Source organism: Triturus cristatus, chromosome 11 (assembly GCF_964204655.1).
Source record: "Triturus cristatus chromosome 11, aTriCri1.1, whole genome shotgun sequence".
NCBI lineage: Eukaryota > Metazoa > Chordata > Amphibia > Caudata > Salamandridae > Triturus > Triturus cristatus.
This window is the reverse complement of record NC_140594.1, coordinates 89,133,807-89,158,089: the sequence shown is the minus strand read 5'-3', so window position 1 is coordinate 89,158,089 and position 24,283 is coordinate 89,133,807. Positions and strand designations below refer to the sequence as shown.

At 53.6% G+C, this 24,283-nt stretch overlaps 1 protein-coding gene across 1 annotated transcript in view; it reads right to left on the bottom strand.

Moving 5' to 3' along the window:
* The window catches only part of LOC146783298 (E3 ubiquitin-protein ligase TRIM39-like), a 178,803-nt gene that overhangs the window by 89,355 nt on the left and 65,165 nt on the right, over positions 1–24,283 (bottom strand). The gene's annotated exons all lie outside the window — the stretch shown is intronic.

Sequence of the window (24,283 nt, the reverse complement as noted above, 5' to 3'; positions counted from 1 at the left end):
TTGCATTTCTATTTGAACTAATTTTAGATAAAGAATCATAATTTTAAATACAGTGTTGGTGGTTATTATCGACCTTGTTGTAGATGCAGGGTGTTTAGGAGGTTTCCTCTCTCATGGTTGGTACTTATAGAGTAATCTGAGTGTATGTTAGTGAAATGGGCCCAAGTGTATGGTGAGTATATGTGCGTATATCTGTGAAATTACTCTATCCATGGAAGTAGGGAGAATTTATATGCCCTGATCTGCACCACGCACACCGTGCAACACCATATCCACACACACGTTGAGGCACTGGGAGATGAAGAGATTAGCCCCGCATCGCAGAATGCGGACGAGACCTCGGGGCCCGAACCCTTGTAACCTGCACCAGAGGCGGCAGCGCAGTCGACGGAGCACACCCTCACCTGCACAAGCAGACTCCACCAATTTGCCACCGAACGCTCAGGGGCACTGCCCAGAGTCCTACCGGCCCAAAACACAAGGCAAAACCTGGCCTCTGCTGCGTGGCACAAACGATTGATCCCCATAAGTACCGACCCCAGAACCACGGCCGGGACCCGAACCTGCCAAACAGGGGCCCCTACAGTTGATGCCCTAGCCCCCCGAGCCACTGGCACCGACTTGCGCTGCACACGGGGGGTAGGAGACGATACTGGGCACCCCCCCGCGCCACATGAGTCGGGAGCCCGGCTACAAAGGCCGCCTGGGGCACGCTCAAGGCCAGCGCCTCCCTGCACCATCGCATTCCGCGGCCCACATACCCATCATTCCCCACTCGCGCCACCCGACCAGGACGCTCTAAGCTCGCACCTCCCCCCGCCCGTGGTAGTCCGTACCACAGGGCCCCGACAACCCGGTGCTGCCCAGGGACAGGACTGGGGCAGGGGAAGACCAGCAAGCGACTCATCGCTCTCACGAAGGACGGAGGACGAACTGCGACCAACAACATGCAAGGCGAGACGGCGAGGGACAAGAGGGCGAAGGATGGGCGGGGACAGCCTAAATACCCCTGTCCCCTCCCCGGAAATGGATCGGCCGGACGTCTTCCCTGGCCGTGGCCCAGGGACTAGACCAGCGACTCCAGTGCCTTCCTGTGGCACTAAGGTGGCCGCCCTTTTAGGGGGGCTGCTGCGCAACCCCCCCCCCTGGGCAGCCTTGCAAGGAACACCCTTCCTCGCTCGGGACAGGCTCAGTAAAACCTACTGTGCGAGCTGCTGAGAAACGCTTCGCGTATTAAATCAACAAATACATGTTCTCAATAGCACGGTGTGCATTGTCAGTGTGCGCTCTACAGGCCAGGAGACCTACACCTGTAAGGCCTGTTTCTGGGCTAGTGCAAACCATAGGCTTAGCTCTTCTACGCCCCGGATACACGACGGCCTGTTGCTGCTGGAGGGCAGGGAGGTCTCTCTCTGCCCGGATCCGAAGCTCCGCTGTGGCTGCTAGTGAGCTTGTTTGTTCCACAACTGGTCAGTGAGTCATGCATGGCTGGTCACTGAGTCATGTACTGATCCGTCAGCGCTGGGCCCTCACAAACTATTCACAGAACCTATAATGTACCATATGAAGAGAAGAGACCCATATGCCGCAGCTGCGTCCTGGCTCTGTGTAGACACAACAACATGTGTGGGTAAGTAGACGCAGGGCATAATCAGAAGCAGGCGTCAGGCAAGGCAGGGGCGCGGCAGCTCTGCTTCAGGCATGCGTGGGTGGGTGCCAGTCGCAGATCTGCTCTGGTTTAAACAACGTAAATAAATATTTACTACTAACACAAAGTTATCCGAACAAGGCACCGGCTACAGAGTTCAGTCTTCCCCCAGACGCGCGGGTTAAAGAGAAAATGAATAGACGAGAGAACGTGCTGAAGAACAGTGCCGTGATACAAGGGATAGTGCATAATGCGCTAGGGCTAGGGAGAGGATGTGGTCCGTCGGCTAGATTGCCGACTTTGGTGCTGGAAACCAGGGTTCGAGCCTCGGGGTCGCGTCCACATCCTGTGATTCTGGGCAAATCCCTTTAATCTCCCCGTGCCTGAATGTGGAATGTAAATACGGTGCTCCTGTACAGCGCTCAAATACCTTCGGGTCGAGTTCGCGCTATATAAATCTGCAAAAAAAAATAAAAAAATAGGCAGGTTCGTCCCACCACTCCCAACTTCATGTTTGTATCATAGAAGAAACCTGTCGGGCCGGTGGCAGGGTCACTGAGCCAGAGAGATGAGGTCTCGGGGTATCCGAGCCCCTCCCAGGAGCATGAGAGCACGGAGGGGCGCTCCCGGCCCCGCTGGGGGCACACCAGGGAGTACAAGGGAGAGTCTAAGATTCATGGTGAGTACTGCAAAGCAGGACACACTCGCGTGCATCCCAGCGCTCACCCACGCGTGTCCTGCTTCCAGAATCCAGGCTGATAAGAAATAACACAGATGTACTCCGCTTTCACAATTTACCCTGCAGCCAGAATCCACCCAGAAGATATCACAAGTAGCCCACCCAAATGTGCAATATATGACTTCCCGTTAGAGCGTGTGAATTTGTTTCCTGCCTTTGTGGTGCCGTGTTGTGTTCGAGACACGTTCCTGAGCATCTGCCCAGAGGTGCTCTGTCTTTAGAAGGCCCCAGATGTGCACCGCTTAAAGAACTCGTCGGGACGCCCTTTCCCTAGAACCGCCCACTCTGATTCATGCTCAAAACTTCCCTCTTCGTTCACACCGGCCATAAAAGTTGAGATAATAACAAAATAATAATAAAAAAACTGAAGGACCCTGGAATTATAACTTGTTGTTCAGGCGTCCAACCTTAGGGTCTTCCTGGTGTCCACTCATGCGATGCTCACGAATTCTACGCTCAGAACGTACCCGCCATGAATGCCGCTGCCCGCGTCCCACGCAGAGGGACATCAGCAGGGCAGCCTTCTAGTGGCCGGCCGTCGCAGCATTCCCCCCCCCCCCCCCCTGCTCCGCCTCGCTAGCGAGGCAGCGCCCAGGGAGGGGAGCTCCCAATGAAATTGCCTTTAGGAGGCGTGCCGATCGGGGGGGGGGCGAGGCTTGACCCCCTTCTTAGGCGCCTCTCTTCCCCAGATCCTCCTCTGCTTCCTGTGCGCCGCTCCTACCTGGCCACGCGTAACCTGCCGTCCGCACCACGCGATTGCGCCCGGGGCCCATTCAGCGTCGTCGTGCTCGTCGAAATACCAACTATACTGCTGGTGAGTCTTGCTAACCTCTCCCACCCCGGCCCTGGGCATGACCAGGTGAACGGGGCCCTGTGGCCCGGATGGCCATGGGTGTGGGGGGCGCAAGCGGTGCTCCGCGTCCCCGAGGGGTGATGCGGCTGGTTTATGGGCATCTTGCGTGGTGCGATTCCGGTGGGGCAGGCTATGGGGGTGGTCCACAATAAGGGTAGGGCGGCAGGTTGCGAGTGGGTCGGTTCGGCCACGTGCGGTTTTCGTGTCGTTTGTCGGATGTATTAACGTGGCAGAACGGTCTAAGTAGCTGGATTTAGGCTCCCGTCTCTCTGGAGGCATGGGTTCGGGTCCCACCGCTGCCAAAGTCTTTCACCGTCGCATCCAGCGCGGCCATCTTCCGGTGTAACCATCTGGTTGTTTTCGAGCTCTCTTGGCCGCGGGTGGGGGGGGGCGCAGGCGGGTTCCCACGCAGCGGGTGTATGTTTTGGCGGGTCTATGATTATTTTCACAAAGTTGGCACAGGATTATGATGTCCAGACCCGGGAGCTCACTTAATCTGCGTCCGCCATGTTAACAGCGGTTCGCTACGCCCCCCCCCCCCCCACAGCTCCGCCCCCCCCCAATACAGCTTTAGGTATAGACAGTAAATTAGCTGGTTTCTCCCAGATATTTCTCAGGCCAATTAGAGGCAATGTCCCCTTGATCTCTATAAACAAGCTTATTTCACGGCGCGAGTTGGGGCGCTGCCGGGCAGCGGGGAGGCCTTGAGGGAGGGGTGAGCTGTTCCGCTGGAGGGCTGGCCGCGGGGGGTTGCTTGTTTCTTTGGACCGGGGCAGTTCTCCGGCAACGCGGGTTTCGCAAATTAGGATCGGACAACACCCAATTCAAACAGTGTGATCTTGCGCAAGAAATCCAGCAATGTGCCCGCTTATAGCCCGAACTTCCTCTCATTGGCCCGGCCCCGCCTCTCCATGCTCACCTGTCCTGCTGCAAACTGCTTGTAATCTGCTGTTCTGGGGTGGCATAAAGGAACGTACATACAGGGGGGACGGGCAGTTGGGGTTGAATACACGGCGTCGCGGGCATCCTCTTCCTATGAGTATTCTTCTGCCTGTGATTACAGCAGCAGGAGGCGCCATGGTGCAGCAACAAACTCAAGGCATCCGCAAGTTGTACCGGAGCATAGCATGAAAACAGACACAGGTGCTTTTCGGGGCAATCGAGGGATGGCAAAAATACGGGGCCAAAACAGGTCCATTCCGGCAGTGGAGGAGGCTATACGTATACGATGAGGTATACGATGCCGGGTAGTGTGGCGGCGCACGCGGGTAGTTTCGCCACGTGGGAATCGGCCGAACATGGGGCGGGCGCTGCCGTTGGGCGGGGCCACCGGAACGGCTTTGGGCATGTTGGCTCAAGCCCATTTGATCCACCCCCCCCCCCCACTAGGCAGGCACGCCCCCCCCCCCCTTGGCCAGCAATTGCAGGCGAGCGCGCGTTGTTTGTAGTGGAAGCTCTGCCGAAGAGCCGCAGTCGGGTGACTGGCTCCCATGCAGCGCCCTCCCCATACTGGCAGTGTGGACGCTCGCGTGCTCCAAGTGCCTTGGCCGCGTTGTGGCGGGCAACGGGAGGCAGGCAGGGCGCTCGCATGCAGCGCCTCTCATGCTAGCCGCGTTCCCAGCCAGTATAATAACTTACCAGGAGCTATAGCTCAATGGTAAGTCTTGTGCCTCTGGTTATCAAGGCTCTCACAGGACAAGGGTTCGAGTCCCGCAAACGCTGTCAAAGTGTCATAAGTTGGCATAATTTCAAACTCTTCCTGGCGATTTCGAATATTGGTTCGGCCACCAGGAACTGTGGCTCAATGATGGGTCTAGGTGCCACGGGTCATCGGGGCTCTCACAGGACAGGGGTTTTGGTTCCGCAGGCGCTGTCTAGGCATCGTGAGTTGGCAAGTTTTCGTGCTGTTTTTCTGGTGGGCCTCTTGTGGGCCACAGGTTCGGGCCGCACGCATTACAGTGGTGTAGCATTGCTGCTGCAGGTATAAATGTTAGAATTTTTGCACGCGCGCGATCCTGACGCGGTAGGACCAGGCTCCAGTCCCATGTGCGATTGGGGGGCGCCCTGGTGCCCGGGCGAGGCGCGCAATTGCGGACGGTGTGCTCGGGGGCAGGGCGCTCCGGGTCGATCCGGACAGGCGCGAGTTCTTGCAGCGCGAGCGCGACACGCTCAATTTAGGGAGCAAATGCGGGCCATGCGAGCATGCAGCGGGTTGGCAGGGCTGCCCTGGGGCCGTCCGGGTGGGGGGGGCATAATTACATAGTTGCATTGTACAGTTGATGGGAGGTCAGCAGCTTAATGGGTGGGTCACAGGCCAGGCTACGCAAGTGTGTGTTGGGATAGCGACTCTGTGGCGGATGGAGTATTTAGTCGCACTATCTCTCCCATCGTGCTAACCCTGTTCCTCTCCCTACTTACAGATCCACTGAGGGACAGCCCACAAACGTAGGAGGAGGGACCGAGGGAAAGGCGCATAAAGGGGGACGCACGCTAGCAGTGACCACAAAACGTAGAGTACCACGCCATGGAGGACATCGGGACGCCGGGTCCACTGTTCTCCCAGGAGACGTCGATCGAGGAGACGCAGTTGAGCGCACCGCAAGACGTGATGTGGGCGGACTTTATGGCATTCGCCCGTGAGAAGGGCACGGCGTGGGTCCAAGGTTTTCTTGAGGCCCGCAGGCAGGAAGACTCGGGCGTGGTCGTCACCGCCCCCAAACCCCCCCCCCCCCCGCCGAGGGCGTCCAAGGCCCTTCGGGGTCGAAGCCTTGGAGGTCCACCCGGGTATGCAAGCCCACATCAAAAGACATGCCCGAGGCCCCGCCGGCCAAGAAACGACAAGCGACCGCATCGCGTACCGTCGTACCGGCCGTCGCAACACCGGCGGTGCATGACTCTGCCACAGGTATCACGGACATGGCCCAAATGGGCAAGGCCATGGACCACATGCTCAGCCTCATGTCCGTCTTTCAGAGCCGCTTGGACGCTTTATCTGCACCGCCACAGGTGCCCCCAGCGGCGGTGCCCGCGGCAGCCCAAGCACCCGTGCTCCAAGTTTGGGCTGGTCAGAGCACAGCCGCGGAACCTCGTAATGGTGAGCCTGGGGGAGCCCCGGGGTTGTTACTCTCAGGGAATGCTTGTCCCCCCGCAAGTACTGCAGCGGCTGCACCCACGGCTGGCGCGTTGGTCTCCTTACCCCCCCCACCTGCGAATGGTCCGGCCACCACCACCGTTACACCCGAGCCTACGCCCGCCGCGGCACCAGGGTCTGCTGTGCCAGTAGGGGAGGGCACGGGGCAGGTTCCCAGACCCCTTGTCACTCAGGCACCTTTGGCATCGGGCCGCTGCTCCCTGGCATGGTTGGTACCGCAGGCCGCTAAAGAAGGGATATGGAGGCGGGAGTACATAGACATACTAACACTACTGATGCACGGGTCGGCAGGGGTGGACACAAGAAAGATGGGGCGTAAGGATGAGGACAGAGTCAGATATCAGCGATGGCCTGACAAGACAATTGAGAACTGGACGTCAGCATTTAACATATTGGCGGCAGTAGTAGTGCAGAAATTTCCTGAACAGAGCGAGGCCCTCATGCAGTATGCCAGCACGATCCAAGAAGAGGCGAGGCTCTCTGGGGGGTTGGGCTGGTTCTATTACGACCAAGACTTCCGGAAAAGGATGGCCATATGCCCGGACCTGGGGTGGGATCAGAAGGAGATTCAACTTTGGGTACAACACATGTGCCGACCCACACGGGATAGGAAGGATCAGGCATATAAAGGGCAAGGGGAGTCAGACGATAGGAAAAAGGACCAGTTTCCCAGGCGCCCCTTCAAGCAGTCTTTTCGTGGGGGCAGGGGTCGGGGGCAGAGGCAGAGCTCCAAGCGCTTCAATTCAGGCACATGCCGGCTTTATAACGGGGGCAACTGCACTTGGGGGAGGTCATGCAAATTCGCACACAGCTGCAGCAAGTGCGGCGCACAACACCCTGCGACAGCCTGCACCTCCAGCCAGGGCGCGCTACAGCCTTCCACACCCAACAGGACAGACAAGCAACGCCAATGAAACCATAAGGGACGGACCACCCCCCACGCTAGGGCCCCCCACCACCACCTCCACCCCCTGCGCTCCTGGGCCCCCCGCACAGCGCCCCAGGCCCGTGAAGGGCCCTTCCCCCATCATCCTGGATAATTTCATCCCGCTCATTAGGCGCTATCCGTTGGTGCAGGACAGGGCCCTACTAGCGGGTGGGTTCCTTGATGGTTTTAGGATTCCTTACACGGGACCGCTGGAGTCCAGGGACGCACTGAACCTGAAGTCAGCCAGGGATATGGCCGGGGTGGTGGCGCAAAAGATACAAAAGGAGTTGTCAGCAGGGAGGGTGGCGGGGCCGTTCAGCAGCCCCCCCCTGGATCATTTCTTGGTCTCACCGCTGGGGGTGGTACCGAAGAAACAGCAGGGTGCCTATCGCTTGATCCACCACCTATCGTACCCGGAGGGGAATTCTGTGAACCACTGGCTGGATGAGGGGATTTGTTCTGTGTCGTACTGCTCCCTGGACATGGCCATTGACCTGGTCCGGAGAGTAGGGAAAGGGGCGTGGCTGGCAAAGGCGGACATCGAGTCCGCATTTCGCCTGCTGCCGGTGCATCCAGATAGCCAGCACCTCCTAGGTTTCAAGTGGGCGGGGCAGTTCTTCTATGATTGCTGCATGCCAATGGGTTGCGCAGTCTCCTGTGCCTACTTCGAAGCCTTCAGCTCGTTCCTTCAGTGGGCCTTGGGGGACCTTCATGGGATCACACAGGTGACCCACTACCTGGATGACTTCTTGTTCTTTGGCCCGGCTGGGACAGACGAGTGTGCGGTAGGGCTGAGACGCTTTGAGGAGCTGGCAGAGTTACTAGGAGTTCCCCTTGCCCCAGGTAAGACCGAGGGGCCGGCACAGGTCTTGACCTTTTTTGGGTGTGGAGCTTGACACGGTGAAAGGTGAATCGAGGCTTCCCGCTGAGAAGGTTCAGGGCTTGTTGCAGGACATCCAGGCGCTGCTGGGCAAGGACAAAGCGACCCTAGGGGCTGTCCAGAGGTTGGTGGGCAAGTTGAACTTTGCAGCTAGGGTGATTCCAGCGGGCAGGGTATTCTCAAGGAGGCTGGCAGGGGCCACGGCAAATGTACTACAGAAGCACCATTTTGTAAGATTGACTGCAGGCTTGAAAGCGGATCTAGCAATGTGGGCAGATTTCCTCGTTGGTTTCAATGGGACGGTGATTTGGAGGGCCCCGTGGGTAGCCAGCCAGGAGCTTTGCCTGTTCTCAGATGCGTCTGGTAGGGAAGGTTTTGGCGTGATCTTAGGCGAAGAGTGGTGCGCTATGAGGTGGCCTAATGCATGGCGTAAGAAGAAGGTAACAAACAACATTGCAGTGTTGGAACTCTTTCCCATCCTTGTAGCGCTACACTTATGGCGGGCCAGCCTAAGCAACATGAAGGTAGTTTTCTGGTCAGACAATATGGCGGTGGTGCACGCCATCAACGGTCTTACTGCCTCGTGCCCGCTAGTTCTAAGTCTGCTGAGGGAGTTAGTGAAGGAAGGGCTGCGCAGCAATATTGAGTTTAGGGCGCGGCACATTGCGGGTGTCAGGAATGTGGCAGCTGACGCTCTTTCTCCCTTTCAGTGGCTCCGGTTTCGAGAGGCATGGCCGCGGGCAAGGGCAGAGATGACACCATTCCCAGACCACCTTTGGCGCCTGCTTTGGTGGGGGAAAGACTGAGGAGAATGGGGGAGAGGTCCCTGGCGCCGGCAACCCAGAAGAAGTACGGCTCCCAGTTAGCGACGTTCAGAGCAGTAGTGGAGGCGCAGGGTGGTCTAGCCTTGGGGAGCGAGGATCAGGTGGAGACCTTTGTGGTGTGGGCCAAGGAGAGCGGCAAATCCCACTCATGGACATGTGGTCACCTGGCAGCCGTGCGCCACGATGCCAAGCTAGATGGGGGTGTCGACCCAACGGGGTCTTTCAAGATTAGGGCGGCCCTGAAGGGCTGGGCCAGGGAGGAGGTTAGACAACCGGACCCCAGGGCACCCATTGAATTCAAGGACCTACAGCGCATCCTGGACACTGTACCCCTGATTACTTTCTCCCCGTTCGAAGCAAGACTCTTTTCAACGGCATTCTGCCTGGCATTTTTTGGCGCCTTTAGGGTCAGCGAGCTGGTGGTGCAATCCAAGGTTGACCTGTCTGGCACAGCGCTGGGTATCGCAGACGTGGCCCTTAATGTATCCCTGGAGCTCCGCATTCGCAAATCCAAGACAGATCAAGCGGGGAGGGGAAAGACAGTTGTCCTACAAGCCTTGGGGGATGACAGGTACTGCTCGGTCCACACTGTCAGGGAATACCTGGCCTTACGCCCAGCGGCCCCGGGCCCCTTCCTGATTCATGCAGATGGGTCCCCCCTCACCAGGTTTCAGTTTGATCGCATTCTGGGTGACGCCCTCGACAAGGGGGGTTTATCTGGGAGTGGGCGCAGGTTCTCCTCCCACTCTTTCCGAATTGGCGCTGCCACCTCAGCCGCCAAAGCCGGCCTGGGCCCAGAGGGTGTGAAGGGTGTGGGGCGCTGGGAGTCCGATTGTTTTAAGAGATATGTCCGACCTTGATGCAGCATGTACATTTTAGAGTTTTCCGACTTGAGTATTCCTTTGCGGATGAACATATCCGAGCGTCCTTAAACTGTGTTCTACAGCGGGTATCCCCCGTATAATTTTGTGTGCAAATAAAGATACAACTACCTAAAAGCTGCTTCATCGTTTCATTGGCAGGTCACCAGGTTTGGTTGATGGGACACTCCTACATCACGAGGTTGGAACGCTGGGCAGCGCACAGGAATTGGTCGCAGAGTTTTGTTAAAACACAGTTCGTGTGGTTGGGCTCCCCGGGGATGAAATGGAGCGAAGCACGGGGCTCAATTGAACAGCGTTTGGCGGCTGGGGGTGTACGGCCGTCGGTCATCATCTTGCACCTTGGGGGAAATGACCTTGTTTCCAGGGGAAGGAGGGCCCTGCTTCTGTCCATGCAAACGGACCTGCCAGCCATCAGCCAGGTTGTGGGTTTATGCGAAGTGTGGTGGTCTGAGATTGTCCCCCGCAGGACTTGGAGGGGGGCCAGGTCTCCGGCAGCAGTAGATCGGTCACGCAGAAGGGTCAATAGGTCCATGCAAAAATTCATGGAGCGCAGGGGCATGGGCTTCGTAAGACATGCATTGATCCAAGAGAAGGTGCAGGGGTTCTACGAGCAAGATGGGGTGCACCTGTCCAGGGTAGGTATGGACATGTTCTTGCTGGACGTGCAAGAGGCGCTAGCAAGGGCAGGGCATCAGTAGCAGCTATGGGGGAGGGGGGCTCTGGCAGCGACGGAAGCCTCCCCAGAGCTGTGGCGGAGTTACAGGGCGATCTGGAGGCAGAAGGGTACAGTAAGGGTACCTCTGCGACAGGCGGTACAGTAAGGGTACCCCTGTCCGGCACAGTAAGGGTGCCCGAGCCAATGTCCGGGAGCCGAAGGAGGTTCTGGGAAGACCGCGACGGCTCCCCGTTAGTCCTTCGGGCAGTTGGGGGGCCTGACCAACCGGGGGTGTGCCACAACACGCTCCGCCCCTGTCAAAAGGGGCGGGAGTAGGAGACAGATCACGTGACCCAGTGGATGATCTGAAAATATGTGCCGCACTGCCGGGCATCGACCCACCGTGCGTGCTGGCTCACCAGGCAGGCGGAGCAGCGAGGGGCTGCTTGCCCTGGATCGCCCGTAAGATAACCCATTTATTGTCATACTTATGTTGTATGAAATAAACCTGCAGCAGTTCTTCACCCACAATGAAAGTGTCAGTGTAATCCTTGGGTGACGTCTGTGCATGCGTGTTGAGTGGAGCGGATGATGGTGTGGTCACTATGCCATGCGCCCGAGGGTGCCCCCTCACTTTGCCAACTATACCTGCCACTGCACCACCGGTAGGATGGGGGTATATGCCCACTTTCACAGGGCATCACTTGGCACATAGCGCCTAGAAACTATAAGCCTCCGCGGCGGCCGCATGCACAGTCAGGTCAGACGACAGAAAAGCCTCGCCCACATCTCGGCATCGATTTCTAGAAATCATAAAACGTCACCTGCTCTGGACAGTATTAACAGGCTACGGTAGTAATATTACGAGCCAATAACATGCAATAGAGCCCGCAGTTGCCTCAGGCGCGTTGTGGTTATATTGAGACCGCTCTGAGGTGGCTGGGTGGTTTGACGCCGTGGTCCTCAAGCAACAGAACTCCCACATACCAAACTATATAGAACAAGCATTGGCATAGCCAATAGGTCTCGCCTTAGGGACCTTTTAAGTGTTTAGCCATGCAACAGTTGTTGTTGCACCAAGAATATTGTGCTGCATAACTAAATACTTATAAGGTCCCAAAAGCGAGACCTATTGGCTGTGCCAATGCTTGTTTTGCATGCGGGGAAGGAAGAGGAGAAAGAACGCAGACATGGGGGGAAGGAGGAAGTGTGCTCCAAACAATATTAAACCCAGATGTTCTTAATAGTAGGAAATCCGTGTGAGGAAGGCAGGAACTGGAGCAACAGGGAAAACAAAACCCGTCACGGGGTCAGCACGTGACTGTCCTTGTTCGTGTGCTTTCACAGAGTTCAAAATCCCAACGAAACAAACTATCCTGGAATAAACGTGATAAAAAGCATGTTTTTTTGTGTTGATCAGGCGTTTCTTGGCTTCTGGACTTCTCAAAGATCGATTTTTTTAAATCTACAAATAGAAAATAGTGCTGAATGCTGATGGTGAAACAAATGACGTATTCCTTTAATAATCTGGGTAATGGGCAACAGCTCCCGGCTTCCCAGTACCACGCATAAATAGCTCATCCTCGAGGAATTTTCTTGTAGTCCCGGTTTTACGTTAGGTTAAACAGGACTCCAATTTCGTCGGGCAACAAAATAAATCCTTAAAACAAGCATTGGTCGCGGGGAATGCAAAGATGGGGGCTGCAGCGGGAGAGAGAGGCGGAGGCGCGCGTGCCCGCCGGCAAACACGTGAATGGTGCGCGCGCAGCAGCGACCAAAGTGAAAGTAATTGCACGTTCACGTGAGCGTGAACACAAGCATTAGGCCAGCAAGTGGGAAGCACTTTTAAATCCCACTTACAAAAGTCGAGCAACAGCGCATGCGCTCCTGTAGGCTCGACCTAAAAACAAGAAAAGGGCACGGGCGGTTTATGCCGTGGTTACGAAAATTGTAACAGTTATACTAAACCATTGAGGATTACCACAGAAAGACAACCATTCATCTTCAGGCATTGATATAATTCTCTACGTGCCACGATTTGGGCTTCTAGGAGTAAAGGGGGTGTTCTTTCAGGAAAAGGGTGCACGTTATCTATCAATCAATCAATCAATCAATCAATCAATCAATCATTCAGTCAATTTATAGAGTGTGCTACTCACCCTTGAGGGTCTCAAGGCACTGAGAGGTGGGGGGGGGGGGGGGGAAGCAGCTACTGGTCGAACAGCCAGGTCTTGAGAAGTCTCTGAAGGTCAGCAGGTCCTGGGTCAGACGCAAGTAGGCGGGGAGGGTGTTCCATGTCTTGGCGGCGAGGTGGGAAAAAGATCTGCCGCTGGTGGTCGTCGGACTTTGGCGAGGGTGAGGTCGACGGAGCGGAGCTGGCGGTTCGGGGTGTAGAAGGACAGTCATTTGTTGAGGTATGCTGGTTCGGCGTTGTGGAGTGCTCTGTGAGCGTGGATGAGGAGCTTGAAGGGGATCCTCTTGTTGACGGGGAGACAATGCAGATCTCTCAGGTGGGTGGGGATGTGGCTGTGGTGGGGTAGTCCGAGGGTGAGTCGTGCGGAGGAGTTTTGTATGCGTTGGAGTCTCTTCTGGAGTGTAGCCGTGGTTCCTGCGTAGAGGGCGTTGCCGTAGTCCAGCCTGCTGCTGACGAGTGCGTGGGTGATCGTTTTTCTGGTTTCTGTGGGGATCCATCTGTAGATCTAGCAGAGCATGCGGAAGGTGTTGAAGCCGGAGGACAAGACGGTGTTGACTTGCTGGGTCATAGAGAACATTGAGTCCAGGATGAACCCCAGGTTGCGTGCGTGGTTGGTGGGTGTCGGGCCGCTCCCAACGTGGCCGGCCACCAGGAGTCGTCCCATGCCGAGGGAGTGGAGCCGAGAATAAGGACCTCCATCCTGTCTGAGATCAGTTTCAGTCGGCTAGACCTCATCCAGTCTGCGAAGGCCTTCATTCCCTCGTGGAGGTTGGATTTGCCGGTGGCCGGGTCCTTGGTGAGGGAGAGGATCAACTGGGTGTTGTCGGCGTACAAAACGATGTTAAGGCGGTGTGCACAGATGGTGTTGGTGAGCGCTGCCATGTAGATGTTGAAAAGGGTCGGGCTGAGGGATGAGCCTTGGGGTACGCCGCAGGTGATCCTGGTGGCTTTGGATCGGAAAGGGGGGAGGAGGACTCTCCGGGTTCTGCCGGTGAGGAAGGAGGTGATCCAGTCCAGGGTTTTGCCTCGGATCCCTGCATCGTGGAGGCGTGTGCGCAGGGTGTGGTGGCAGACGGTGTCGAATGCGGCCGAGAGGTCCAGGAGGATGAGGCCCGCGGTTTCGCCTTTGTCCAGTATGGTCCTGATGTCGTTGGTGGCTTCCGCTGTGATTGCTGCGGAAGCCGGATTGGGAGGAGTCCAGGATAATGTTTTCCTCCAGGAAGTGGGTCAGTTGTCTGTTGCTGGTCTTTTCAATGACTTTCGCTGGGAAAGGGAGCAGGGAGATGGATCGGAAGTTCTTGAGGTCCTTTGGGTCCGCCTTGGGGTTCTTGAGTAGGGCGTTGATCTCGGCGTGTTTCCAGCTCTCTGGGAAGGTGGCGGTCTCGAAGGAGCTGTTGATGATCTTTCGGAGCTGGGTTGCGATGACTGAGCTTGCCTTGTTGAAGATGTGATGGGGGCAGGGGTCGGATGGGGAGCCGGAGTGGATGGTGTTCATGATTTTGATGGTGTCTTCGTCGTTGATGTTGTGCCAGGAGTGCAGAAGGTCGGTGTGTTTGGTGGGTGTTGAGTCGGGGGTGTTGGTGTCTGTTGTCGGCGTCTGGGTGTCGAGGCTGTTGTGGATGTCTTCAATCTTGCGGTCGAAGAAGGTTATGTGCCCATCGGCTAGTACTGGGTTGTAGATATTTTGACAGCAAAATAACGAAGGGAAAAGTTACAAAATACATTTTTTGGATAGATCAGAAGCAGCCTCTAACTAGGGTGGAGTGGTAGTGGTGTGTGTGGGGGAGCGGCACGCATACCATTTGCAGAGAGAGTATACCCACTTACCTGTCAGTGCGAGGATCAGCTCTGTGTCAGTGCGAACTCACTCTGGTCGGGCTCGAACTGCAGCCTACCCAGTCTCAGCACTGTGCGCACACCCCCTGCTTAAGGGACCGCCACAAACTCCCTGACCCCGTGATGGAGTCCATAAGTGTTGGACTTGGCCCTTTTGTCAGGTTCACCCCAACACTTTTTGCGTTCTCCTAGCCTTTTTCTGTAATCTGGTGTTGGTAATTTTAGGCCTCTGAGCACTTTAGCACTGTGGTCCAGCGTAAAGTGCGTGTGCTCTCTGTGTATGTGTGGTGAGATGGGCCTGCCCTCCCATAGGGATGCATGGGGATATGTGTGTCCCTGGTAGTTCCTGGTATGAGAGGAGTGCAGGGGCGACTTTAGTATGTGCAAACTCTTGAGAATAAATGCTGCACAGTGGTGTGCGCAGATTTATTGTGACTGGTGGAGAAATACCACTTTTAGAAATTGGCATTTCTGTGTATGTGTGTCTGCCTGCCTGATGTGAATTGCATGTCTGGCTTGTGATTGACAGGTGCTGGATGATGTGGGTGGCTCCAGGAGCCAGGATGGGTCTGCCCGGTGGTGAATAGGGAGATCTGCATGTAGATGGGAAGGAGGAGTTGCACCTGGGACCTGAATAGGGATGTGCCCTCCCTCCACAATGCTGGCTCCACCCCCTGTGGTGCGTCTGAGCACCTAGCCCCCACCTGACAATGGAGAGAGGAGCTGAGCACAACAAAGTGCTCCAAAGCTCCCCTGAACCAGTTATATCTGGTTCCCCCAAACCCTGCACCTTTAAACAAAGGAAAATGCGGTATAAAAGAAGGGGCTGTGACCCCATGAAAATGTTCCGCTCCTGGATCCTAACAGAGGGGGGCTTGCTGCTGGTGGGGCCCAGGAGGGACCGCCATGGGGGCTGCTTCCCTGCTGGAGGGCCCTGTGTGCTGGCCCCTGGGTCCTACATTGCCCCCCTGATGCCTCCAGGACTTCTTGGACCTTTTGCTTGTTTTTTTAGCTTTGTCAAGACTTGATGCCGCCTACCAGCGCCTAGGGAGCGTTTTATTCTAATTTCCCCAGAGGAGGAGCGAGCAGGATCCACAGCGCGGCGCTGCTGGAAGGGACAGAGAGGGAATCCCCAGCTTAGGGATTCCCCCGTGATGCGAGCCTTGCAGGTGACCACCCCGCTTATTTAGGTAATTAGAGCGGATGCCCACCCCGCTTATGGCCGCCTCCTCATGTCTTAATTGCGCGGGTGCCCACCCCCCAACTTTGCCAGTATTAGATTTAGCAGGTGCCCACCCCGCTTGCTATTTTTTATGCACAGAGGGAGCCTACCCCTCATTGCCCCCGAGAGCCGAGATCGCCGTCACCGTCCGCGGCCCGCCTGGTTGTGGGCGGGGCCGCCGGACGGAAGCGGAAGTAGCCGGCGCAACGTGCTGACGAGGGGCCCCCCCAGGAGGGGGCCCGGGTGAATCGAAGAAGGCGGCCGAGGCTGCCAACGACAGTGCGGGGCTCCCAGGAGTCCAGAGAAGCCCCGCAAGAGAAGTGCTGCCGCCACAGAAGAAAAGTCCCCCTGCGTAAGAGCCCGGTAAGTGAGGGCTGGGCAGGGGGCATGGCTGCGTCATTTCATGAGCGGCCCACGCCTGATAGGGTATTTTAAATAACAAGAGCAACCCATATGTCCCTGTGATATGGGTAAGCCTGATGGGGGGCCGCTCCAACGCGTGGGGCATGATTTATTCCTCAGGGCCCGTGTCCCTACCTGGCTGGCCATATTTTCAGCTGCCCCGCTAACGAGGGGGCAGCTGCACCGAGGAGGGCAATATTGATCAGAGCGGCCCCGTCTAGCAGCGGGCCGGTCCAACATTGGCCATATTGTTTTAGGGGCCCAGAGGGGCACGTGCCCCCCTTTTAAAGTTTTGGCCATTATTCTACAGCTGCCCCCTGCAGCGTTTTTGGGGGCATATATGAGCCCCAGAGAAGAGCTTCCTGAGGGCACAGTGGTGCAAGGCTTCTTTTGGAGATACACAGCTGCCTCACCAGACAGAGGGCAGCTGCAATGTTTTGCGCATAATTGTTCCAAGGGCACCAGGGGTGTCCGGGCAATATTTGGTTTTTACTGCTGCCCAGCAAGCACAGTTCTTTGGGGGGCATGTTTTGAGTAAGGAGTGAGATGCTCTCCTTTGCCCCATACTTTCCCAACTGCCCAGCAAGTAGTTGGCAGCTGCTATGTTTAGGTTTGGGCAGTGGCGCACCCTTGACTTTCGCTGCATTGGCAGCGTGCCCTGACTTTATGGACATAGGGCATTTGAGCCCCCTTTGTGAGATGGCCAGTTGGCCAGGGGGACTAGAAGGTAAATAGGGCGCCAGGCCCTAATGTGATCTATGTGCTAAAAGTATTTTGGTGCTAGGAAATGTAATTCATGGAGTATGTTTTACGCACCCTGAGTTATACCTCTAAATATGGTCTTTTATGATTATGAGGTTGTTTTGCATACCATGGTTTATGCTAGTGAGATTATGTTTCACTGTGTGATTTACGCCCCTAACGTGAGTTATGCTTAGGAGGTTAGGGTCTAATGTGTTTAGACTTGTGAGAGGATTGCATGGTGAGGTTGGTGCAGAATATAATTTGCGCCTGATGCGATAATGCGCATAATGTAGTTTATGTTACAGGCTGATGCTAAGTACAGTGATTATTAGTGTTTACTGGTTGTACGTTTATGATCTGTTTTACTTTTACTAAGTTTGCTTTGTGATGGTTCTGACAGTGGTCCCTATGGCCCTGTCATGTGTATATAATCCCTTGTAAATATTGCCCAGTGCCAGTTGGCACAGTGTATATTGTGTGATTACTATTCTAATGTGTTATGAGAATACAAAGGCTATTTTTGATATAACCTGGTGTGGAGTTCCTTTTGTAGTGTGCCTGGGTTGTTGTTGCAGTGTGCGTGCGCAAATGCTTTACACATGGCCACAGAGATATGCCTGACTGCTCGTGCCAAGCTACCAAGAGGGTGAGCAGGGGTTATCTTTGGCGTGTAACTCCCTTGCCCTGACTAGAGTGGTGGTCTCTGCCTGGCTTTGGCGCAAGCCTTAGCCAACCAGAGATCCCATTTCTAACAATAAGCCGCTCCTCAGAAAACTGGGAATGTGCTCTGCTCCCTCACGCGCGGGGGCAGGCCCCCTCCTGAGGAGGATGGCAGACTCACCCTCCGCCACTAGGCCTACTGCCAATCTTTAACTTTTTAAGCTAAAACTGAGTTTTCTGTCAGTCCGGTGATTGGCGGTACAGCAGGGGGTGGATGTTTCCGATGCCATCCCAGTCCACCTCCCCAGGGCTGGGTTGGGGCTCGTGAGGGGAGAGACTTTTATTGTGTGCAAATAATATCCACCTCCTGGGCTCCCCCTTGTCGTTTTTATGCCAAATCAAAGTTCTCTCATCTGGCTGTGCTCATAAGTCACAAAATCGAAGGACGAGTGCATATGTAAACAGTGGAAGAATCCAATTGTAAATGTCACAATACACTTTTTTCTATTCTTCCAGCCAACAAATAGAAAACAAGCATCGGCAGAGCGACACAGGAAGCTTGTAGTAATGTAAAAAAAAAAAAGAATACGCTAGTGATGCGCGCGCAGCAGCACGAAAAAGTCAAAGTGATCACGCTGGGAGGCAGACGGCAGCTGCGCGCATGCAAGCTCGCGTGAACGCAAGCGCTAGACCACCAAAAGCCTGTGGCAGCACTTTGAAAACCCAGATACTTAATGTCTCGCAGAGCAGTGCATGTGCTAGTTCAGTGAGACCTAAAAAGGCGGGCCACTCTTTTTTTCAGTTTCTTTACTTTTTCAACAATCGTGGCACCCGCTCTTTACCTTTAACCATGTTAAAGTAAAATGCTGGTGCCGCGATTGCTGCAAAACTAAAGAAATAGAAAAAAATCTATTTCTTTACTTTTTCAACAATTGCGGCACCAGCGCTTTAGCTTAACATGGCTAAAGGTAAAGCACCTGTGCCGCCAACGTGAACAAAACGTAATAAACACATTGTGTAAAAAAAAAAAAATAAACACGTCGTGTAAAAAAAAAAAGCTGTCGCCGCTTGTTTATATTTGCATTGTGCTTCCCGGACGAAAGAAAAAATGAAAGTGGTTACTGACTAAATGAAGGAGACAGTGTAACGCCGCAAGTACAAGATCCAGTCCTGATGGGCGGTCCCAAAAGGAGACAGGGGGTAACAGGGAGGGACTGAGAAGCCTCTTTATTAATCGGAAGCCAGCGTTTACCTTGGACGATGACGCAGCCAATGAAAAATGTGGGCGGGGCTTCCACACCACATCTAAAAAATACCCTAATACAGCATGCCTAGCAAAGCGAGCAGCGCATGCGCTGCCACGCCAGGTGAGACCTAAAAAGGGGCACGTATTACATTAGAGGGGCACCCATGACAAATTGTTGGCACTTGCACAATGGAGGTAATTTTTGACTTAAGGGGGCCCCCTTAGCACATTCTGACAACAATGGGTTGAACTCCTTGGGAGGGTCAGGTTTCATTGGCTCGACATACCTTAAAAAGAATTGAATATAAATGAGCACTCTTATAGAACTGCTGGCTTTTTAACATATTTATGTGACAATTGTGCTTTTTAATACACTAGTAGCTTCTATTTTTGAAAAACAATTTTGCTTAGAAACGCCTACCCCTATTGTGATTCAATATATGGGGACAAGACTCTGTTTTAGATCCCCTATGTGTGAATAGTACATATGATGGCGGGAGCCTGCCAGATAGGGAGGTAGATGGTGGAAATCTTCTTGAGGTCTTGAAGTGGACCAGACTTCTGTGAAAAGAAAGGAATGAGGGAGACAAATGATGCTCTGAAGGACATTCACTGTCCACTTCCTGCATTCTTCATCCCCAGAAGAGTTAATGCAGTTCTGTGCAGCAGCCGAGTGGGAAGGTCTCTCATCTGAGCCTATGTCTCAGATTTCTCTGCCACGGCACACACAGCTCCACTCTCTCCTCCTGCTAAGATTGCGTGACAAAGACTTTAACCTGACCAGTCTGAGCTTATAAATACAATGCCAGTACTGACTGAAACCGGCTCCAGAGAAGGAGCTCTCAAATTTTCAGCTACATCTAAAAAAAACTAGGACAAATATTAGTGAGAACCCCAGGTCACTGTGCCAGGAGTCTCTTTGACCAGTGTGAAGACCCACAAAGCACTGATGGAGATAAATATTTCAGTTCCAGAGCGAGGATCCCTGCTTGCCGGCTTCCTTACAGGCGAGGGCAACCTGGAAAGGACTCCTGCAAGGAGAGCTGTAGGTTGTCTACAGAATAAAGGAACTGTCTGCTGGGGAAAGGTGGTTGCTGAATTACAACCCTCAAGTGAGAAGCCTGCCTTGTGAAGTTGTCAGTCCTTTGGCAGGTGAGTAAGGTGCGGTGCAAGGGACTTGGGCTCTAACCCTGCTTAAGGATGTGGATCTCCTTTGGTGGAAGAGGCCAACTCACTGAGCAGATGAGACATTGGAAGTGTGCCCAGGAGGAGGTACGAGCAGAAGAGGTACTGGAAGTGCGCCCAGGAGGAGGAGGTACAAGCAGAAGAGGTATTAGAAGACTGCCCTGCAGGAGGACGCATGAATAGAAGGGATACTGAAAGCGTGTTCTTCATAAGAAGGCGGGACGAACAGAAGAATTACTAGAAACTAGAAAAGTGCTCTGAAGGAGTAGTTAAAATCAGAAGGAGTGCTGGAAGATTGCCCTGCAAGAAAAGGTAAAGGCAAAAGGGAGGCTGGGAGAAACAAGCAGGAGTACAAGAAAAGTGCCCTGCAAGAGGAGGCACTGCCAGGAGGAGGACCATAACAGTGGCCTGCAGGGGGAGAAGGTACGAGCAGAAGGGGCACTAGAAGAGTGCCCTGCAGGGGGAGGAAATATGAGCAGAAGGGGTACAAGAAGAATGCATGTAAGTGGAAGCCATCTAGGAAATGAGACCACAGCTGCCCAGGAAGAACTACCTCTTGTGCCGTTCGGGAATTTTAAAGGTTCTGCTTGTATGAAGCTCCTGCCACTTACTGACTTAATTCATCCCAGAATGAGGTGAGCTACTGGAGTGAAGAGGCTGAGATGGGGGACCCTATATTAAAGTTTAAAGAAGAACCAGGCATGAGCAAAGGATTTGGAACATTGGACTCTTTATGACAAGTTGCCTGTGACCTGCATGCAGCGTGGCTAAATTACAAGATCATGGCAGAATGAGAAATCAAATGCACTGTGTCGAGAGTGGCACCAGGTTTACAGCTGGTGAATGGAAAGTGTCCTCATTAGAAATAGAGAATAACTCTAAGAGAGAATATAAACTATTAAAGAAATAATTGTTAAGCACTTTCAGTTTGATGTTTACAACCGTGAAACCTGTGTGCGCTGTAGTGGCTATATTGATTCACAGCAAATAACTACACATTGATGACCACTCTCAGAGAACTAGCATTTGTGATATAATACTGTGTGACATCAGAGCTTTTAGAAAGAGCTGAACATAAGCCTATCATAGTAATTCTTGACCATCAATGATGTAAATGGTGTTTTAGGTTCAATATGATTCAGAATATGTCAAAGAAAAATATCCTTCAAGTAAACATTGAATTTTTTATATATAATTTGGTTATTTACATGTTTCTCTGAAATTGTACGATCTTTGAGGGTACTCCTCCCCACATCTGTATACTGTCTATTGATAGACAGTAGAGATACTGACTTAGTGGGTAGTAGCAAGCACAGGACCACTACCATCAGATAACCCAAACAAATAGGACCATTTGAGGTTCATCAACAGGTTATAGGCCATCATCCTCGACTGACACATGAGGTTCATCAGGAATTATCTTGCTGTATTTACAAGAGGGCTACATTAAAAGGTCACGGAACACCATCCTAGACTGAATTGCGAGGTCATATCAGTCAGGGTCCACCATTCTAGCATGAAGCGAAAGTAGTCCTCTCTTGTAAGATGTATGAGCCTCCCTTGGACTGTGGGTCTTACTGGTCCCATTTCATATCTCAACATTGACACAAAACAATACGCCAAACATTTAGCTACATTGGTGGTGGGCTTGATTCTCAAATCGCCATCTAGGGAAACATAGGTTTACTATCTATCATTTTCCTAGAAGCAGAAATGGCATTTGAACACGTGTTTAGACTAACTGGTGAATTACATGTTTGTACCAACATTGACAGGTCATGGTCAATATAAACAACTTGGACAGTGTCGCCCTTGGAGGGATGTTTTGGATGCTCTCTGTCGCTCTCGGAGGGATGTTATGAATGCTCTCTGTCGCTCTCGGAGGGATGTTATGAATGCTCTCTGTCGCTCTCGAAGTGATATTCAGAGGGATTCTCTCTGCCACCCTCAGAGGGATGCTCTCTGTCACCCTCGGAGGGATGCTCTTTGTCACTCTCTGAGGGATGCTCTTTTTCACTCTATGAGGGATATTTTCTGTCACCCTTGGCAGGATGCACTCTGTCACCCTTGAAGGGATAGTCCCTGTCACCCTCAGAAGGATGCTCCCCGTTACCCTCGGAAGTATGCTCATTCTCGCTCTCAGAGGGATGCACTCTGTCAGCCTCTGAGGGATGCTCTTAGCCCTTTCGGGGGGATGCTCTCTGCTGCCCTCAGAGAGATTCTCTCTGTCGCCCTCGGAGGGATGCTCTCTGTCAACAACAGAGATGCTCTCTGTCAACCTCAAAGGGATGCTCTCACCTTCAGAGGGATGCTCTGTGTCACCCTCAGAGAGATGCTCTCTGCCACCCTCAGAGGGATGCTCTCTGTCACCCTCAGAGGGATGCTCTCTGCCACCCTCAGAGGGATGCTCTCTGTCACCCTCAGAGGGATGCTTCTGTCACCCTCAGAGGGATGCTCTCTGCCACCCTCAGAGGGATGCTCTCTGCCACCCTCAGAGGGATGCTCTCTGCCACCCTCAGAGGGATGCACTCTGCCACCCTCAGAGGGATGCACTCTGCCACCCTCAGAGGGATGCACTCTGCCACCCTCAGAGGGATGCTCTTTGTCACCCTCGGAGGGATGCTCTTTGTCACTCTCTGATGGATATTCCCTGTCAGCCTTGGCAGAATGCTCTCTGTCCCCCTTGAAGGGATAGTCCCTGTCACCCTCAGAGGGATGCTCCCTGCTACCCTAGGAGGGATGCTACTTCTCGCTCTCAGAGGGATGCTCCTTCTCGCTCTCAGAGGGATGCTCCTTCTCGCTCTCAGAGGGATACTCTGTCAGCCTCTGAGGGATGCTCTTAGCCCTTTCAGGGGGATGCTCTCTGCCGCCCTCAGAGGGATGGTCTCTATAGCCCTCAGAGAGATGCTCTCTGTCAACCTCAAAGGGATGCTCTCACCTTCAGAGTGATGCTCTCTGTCAACCTCAGAGGGTTGTTCTCTGCCCACTTCCGGGGATGCTCTCGGTCACCTCAGAGGGATGCCCTCTGTCACCCTGGGAGGGGTAATCTCTGTCATCCTTGGAGGGATTTCTCTGTCGTCCTCGGAGGGATACTCCAGGTCACCCTCGGAGGGATGCTCTCTGTCCCTTTCAGAGAGATGCTTCCTGTTGCCCTTGAATGGATGCTCCCAGTCACCCTTGGAGGGATGCTACCGGTTGCCTACTGAGGGGTGCTCCCTGTCATTCTCAGAGGGATGGTCTTTATAGCCCTCAGAGAGATGCTTTCTGACAACCTCAAAGGGATGCTCTCACCTTCAGAGTGATGCTCTCTGTCAACCTCAGAGGGTTGTTCTCTGCCCACTCCGGGGGATGCTCTCGGTCACCTCAGAGGGATGCCCTCTGTCACCCTGGGAGGGGTAATCTCTGTCATCCTTGTAGGGATTTCTCTGTCGTCCTCGGAGGGATACTCCAGGTCACCCTCGGAGGGATGCTCTCTGTCCCTTTCAGAGAGATGCTCCCTGTTGCCCTTGAATGGATGCTCCCAGTCACCCTTGGAGGGATGCTACCTGTTGCCTACCAAGGGGTGCTCCCTGTCATTCTCAGAGGGATGTTTTGGCTGTTTTCTGTCATCTTCATCAAGTGCCCTTTACATGGAGCTACTTGGTTGTAAGCTAATCACCCTAGTTGAGCAGAGCATCACTATTAAAGTGACAGCGTATGAACACAATAAGGAGGTTTATACCTCCAATCCCACCCTAAGCCATACTGTTGATATATTTGGTTGCCATTCAAGGTGTCATGGTAATACAGTCACAAATCAAATTTCTTTTGCTGCCAATCTGCAATTTGTGGACATTCATGTCGCACACAGTGTAATATAATCAAGGGTTACCCGTAATATTAAATTGCCACTATTCTTTAAACTAAAGAGTCTTCTGTGGCAATCTCGATCTTAAGTGACAAAAAAAAACAGTGAGCCTTCCATTACCTTTTCCAAATGCCTAATCTTATAGCTGTTCACCCTAACAAGGGATCAGTGCACACAAAAGTAAGTGGCCACCTGCATCAGGAGAAAAGTTATACTTTAGAATAGAAATGTTTTCCAACTTCTTAGAAAAGGAGGAATTTGGTTTCTTTCAAATTCTTTAAGATGTCTCTCATTATGCTTTCTATTTTTATCCAGCTTATTTCACATTTTGCTCCTTGGTCTCCATATGTTAGTTATTGACACTGAAATTGCTTGGTGTGCTGAA